Source organism: Sinocyclocheilus grahami, unplaced genomic scaffold (assembly GCF_001515645.1).
Source record: "Sinocyclocheilus grahami isolate Dianchi unplaced genomic scaffold, SAMN03320097.WGS_v1.1 scaffold53.1, whole genome shotgun sequence".
NCBI lineage: Eukaryota > Metazoa > Chordata > Actinopteri > Cypriniformes > Cyprinidae > Sinocyclocheilus > Sinocyclocheilus grahami.
In genome coordinates, this window is record NW_015505232.1 from 1,934,538 (window position 1) to 1,938,957 (window position 4,420).

General features: G+C 38.3%; 1 pseudogene; it reads right to left on the reverse strand.

The window, feature by feature from the left end:
• Positions 1-2,524: 2,524 nt before the first annotated feature.
• Positions 2,525-3,595, reverse strand: LOC107583441 (trace amine-associated receptor 13c-like; annotated as a pseudogene).
• Positions 3,596-4,420: the final 825 nt, after the last annotated feature.

A 4,420-nucleotide genomic window follows, 5' to 3' on the forward strand; every position in this document is an offset into this window, starting at 1 on the left:
ATGTTTTTTTTTTACTCTCAAAGCCATGATTCCATTCACTTCCATTATAAGACTGACAGACTGCAACGGTTTGAGTAAAAAATCTTCGTTTGTGTTCTACTGAAGAAACAAAGTCAGCTGATCTGTGATGCCACTGTCGTTCGGCACGCTACATTGAGCAGCCGCATTCAGTTTTTAATTGTAGTGTCTGTTCTTTTACTGAACTAAATGATTTTTATTACTATAAAAAAATCTAAACGACGGTGGGGGTCGGTGACGCGGTGGGCAAGTGACTTAACCGGTGTTGCGGCTTAACACCGGTATCACCGTCAATGCGTCTATCGCAGCAAGCCTAATTGAAAGATGGCAAAATTGAAACACATTAAACATATACTTAATAAAAACAACAAAATATATGCCAATAAGTACAGATAAATGTAAATAGATAAGTTTACAGGTAAGTAAATTAGCCAATTTTGTTTAAATGAAGGATTGCAGAAATGAGTACACCCTAGATTTAATTCAGAAAATGTATAATATTCTAGTACTTAGTATGTCCTTCAGAACTTAAAGTATACTGCTCTGACCCTTCTTGGCACTGAGTGTACAAGTTCATGACAAATTTTCAAATCTGTGTTGTTTAACTCCTGGAGGACGACCTCCTTAAATGCCCTGGTCTTTAATGGGGAGTGTTGCTCAGCTCGTCTCTACAGAATCCCCCACAGCTTCTCAAGAGTGTTAAGATTGAGTGAAATACATGTCCAGTGAAGGATTTTCACCTAGGGAGAACGAATATATTCATTGTCATGCTGAAAAAATGCCCAATAATGCAGGGAATGAGGGGAGGGTAGCATCTTCTATTTAAGGTTTTTGTATTACATCACACAGTAGTGTGTAAATTCATGCCAGCATTGATAAAGCACAACTCCCTCACACCTTCAGCACTCATACATCCCTATATAAAAGCTGAACGTCACTGTGGGTAACCAAGCACTTCTCACTGTACTCCTCCTCTAGCAACACCAGAACATGTTGGATGCTTTTGGATCCGAAATGATTGACATGATCTCTTAAGACCAGAGTATGGATTCCCAGAAGTCTCTATTTTGTAAATATGGGCCCTGGAAGAGGTTAAATTAGTTTATTTTGCTTTGGCTACAGTAGGTAATTCTAGTGGTGACAACAACCATGCATGTCACTTCTGCAGGCTGCGTCATACTCTGAGAGATAAAGTGTCACTCTTTTCACAGCTTTTGCCGGCTCTGAGACACTTGCATGTTATTTCTCCTGCTCTTTTTCTACCAAAAAAATCACACATCACTAAATGAAAACTTGAAGTGAAGACCTGAGTATTTCAGGAGCTTTATCACAAGTCCATTGTTTTTGAATGTTGGTGCTACTTCTGCTATATTTTCACACTTAAAACAATAATTTGGTATTCCTCTTGTACCATTGTCCTCTTTTATGCTACTAAATAAATCACCTGGCAGTTCTCTCCCAAGTGGTTCCACTGCTGCCAGCATTAAGTCTGAGTATGATTCAGTGGGCTATATAACACTTATTGTCAGGAAATTACTTGTCTTTAAAAGTTTTGGTTCAATATACTTACCTGTTGATCAAACATAGCCTTAAACCTATATTAAAAAAAAACTTTCAGGAGGGTGTACTCATTTTTGCAATACAAAATTGTATTACTTTGATAAGAAAATCTTATTTTGCTGAGTAATGTTGGCATTCTTCTTTGGTAATTGATCAAGCAGACTTGTTGGAACATTACATCTCCAAAGAACCCTAACATGTCTTCTAAGTAAAGAGTAATTGCTGAATTTGTTAAGTTTTAGAGGGGGTGTACTCATTTATGCTGTGCACTGTATATGAAAAAAATGTAACCATTGATATTAGGATAACAATGCACACATTTCTTGATGCAATATAACCTGATTGAAAAACGAAGAGACTGTTTAAATCAGCGGTGTCCAAGCCTGCTTCTGACGGCCGCTGTCCTGTAGAGTTTAGCTCCAACCCTTCTTAAACACATCTGAACCAAAGTAATCAAGATCTTTAGATTCACTAGAAACTTCCAAGTGTGTCAAAGCTGGTTGGAGCTAAACTGCAGGACACTGGCCCACGATTGGACATCCCTGGTTTAAATGCTCCACTTACAATTATAATATTGGTGCCAGCATCCTCTCGCTCTCAGCATCCTCTTTTACATATTTTAAATCTCATTTAATGGTACTTGCCTCTAGCACAGTCTAGTACAATGATGACAACTGTTTGAATCATGTCTGAGATGCATTTACACATAAATATTGTGATATACACTAAGTATATTATACTATGCATAAATTGCACACCACACAAAATATTGCATTACATATTTCAGTATTGAGACTTTTCAGTGTTGAATGGAATGTTTATTTATGATCAATATTTCTCCTGCTTTGTTCACCATCTCGAAATAAGTTGTAGCAATACATTCTGGGACTTCCTACTCTTTTGAAGGATACATATGTTGCGGTCTACTAAATCAAACCCTTAAGCATTATGAATGACAGTCTGTAAAAATGTCAGTCAAAGAGGATGCTGGCTGAAATATTTTAAGAGTAAGAATGTGCTTTACTGACATTTTAAACCAGCGATAAAAGAAAGCATAGATAAGGGGATTCAAACCCGAGTTAACATACAAGGTCCAGGTTAGCAATGTCATTGTAGTGGAAGAGATTGCTGTGGATTCGATTAAAGAACATATATAGAACGGAATCCCACAGAGCAAATAAACAACCACAATGATTCCTAAAGTCAGAGCAGCTTTGCTCTCAGATTTTCTCCTCACTGAACCTTCCATTACACATTTACCACCTTTAAGAGAGTTCAAAACTTTTACTTGCTGTTGTGCGACATAAAAAATCTTCAAATATACAGAGATGATCACAATACATGGAAATAGGAAGGAAAAGGTCAAATCTGTGAATCTCCAAGCAGGAGTAATCAAAACAATACACTGGCCGTAACAAACATCTGGTCTGTGTGAGGTATTAAAATATCCATTACTAATTACAAAGGCTATATTGTAAAGTGAACAACAACACCAGGAGACACAGATGCTTATTAAAGTTTTAGTTGTGGTAATTTTCTGGGGATACTGTAAAGGGTGACACACCGCCACATAACGATCAACAGCAATTAAAACCAAATTACTAAGAGATGTAGAAAGGAGCAGCGAAAGAGTAATTACGAAGAGTCCACAGTAAGTGTCTCCAAAGTACCAACATGTCTCAATCAGATTTATGGCATCTAAAGGCATTATAATAAGTCCAATAAGCAAGTCAGCCACAGCCAGAGAGAGAATGATCAAGTTGGTTGGAGTGTGAAGCTTCTTGAAGTGGGAGATGGAGATGATCACCAGCAGGTTCAGAAACACAGTGCATGCTGACAGCAATGAAAAACACACATACATGATATTGTGTTCATGTCTGGAGCGCTTTCCCTTGATACATGAAGAGTTGATGGCAGGAAAGCAGTACTGAGTCTCATGATCCTCTATACTCTGAAAGGCCATGAGTGAGTCTCCTCCTGATAGGACTTTGTTCTGCTCTCCTTACTGTACTTTCATTTATACAGTGTCTGGATCAGACTGACCAACCCATCTACCGCCCACTCTGATGTTGCATGACATCATTGATTCCTTTTAACACCATCTACCGTGGATGCAACCTTTATTGCATTACATCACACAGTACTGCAATAGCTTGAAGTTGTCTACACTGAACACATCAAAGCAACCGTTGCAAAGTATTACTACAAAAGTACTGCAAGTGTGTGGAGTACATCAAAAGTAGAGCAGGGCATCAGTTTACTGTCATGGACTTGTCACGTCACATCTAGCGTAGACACTGATATTGGCTTTTGCTGCACTACTTACATTTCACATTGGTCTGTAGAAAAACAGCAACAGTCTTAATGAAAATTCGAATTCACTATCTGACAGTAGATGATACTTTTGGAACAGCAGAAAAATAACTCTTTTGCAAAAAATAGAACTGGAAATTTTTATATTTATATTAGTGCTGTCAAAATTAGCATGTTAACACAGGAAATTAATTTTTCCAGTTTAACGGCCTTAAAAAATTTTATGCAGTTAACGCAGAGGCAGAGTGTTAACCACCACACTCACAACTGCTGCCTCTGTCTCTTATTTCTTGACAAGAATTGCATTTATTTAGATGCAGAACAGCCAGTGTCCCATTGGTTTGTCTCCTGTTCTGACAGTGTAAACATCCAATCACAATGTGCTATAGACGGAGCAATGAAGTAGAGACCTGGCGGGACGGATTTTTCAGTCCCTCTCCCGCAGAAAAATACCTTATCTGGGCCCGCTCCCGCCCGCGACATTCATGTTTTGTCCCGCTCCCGCCCGCATAAAAGTAATCTGTATATA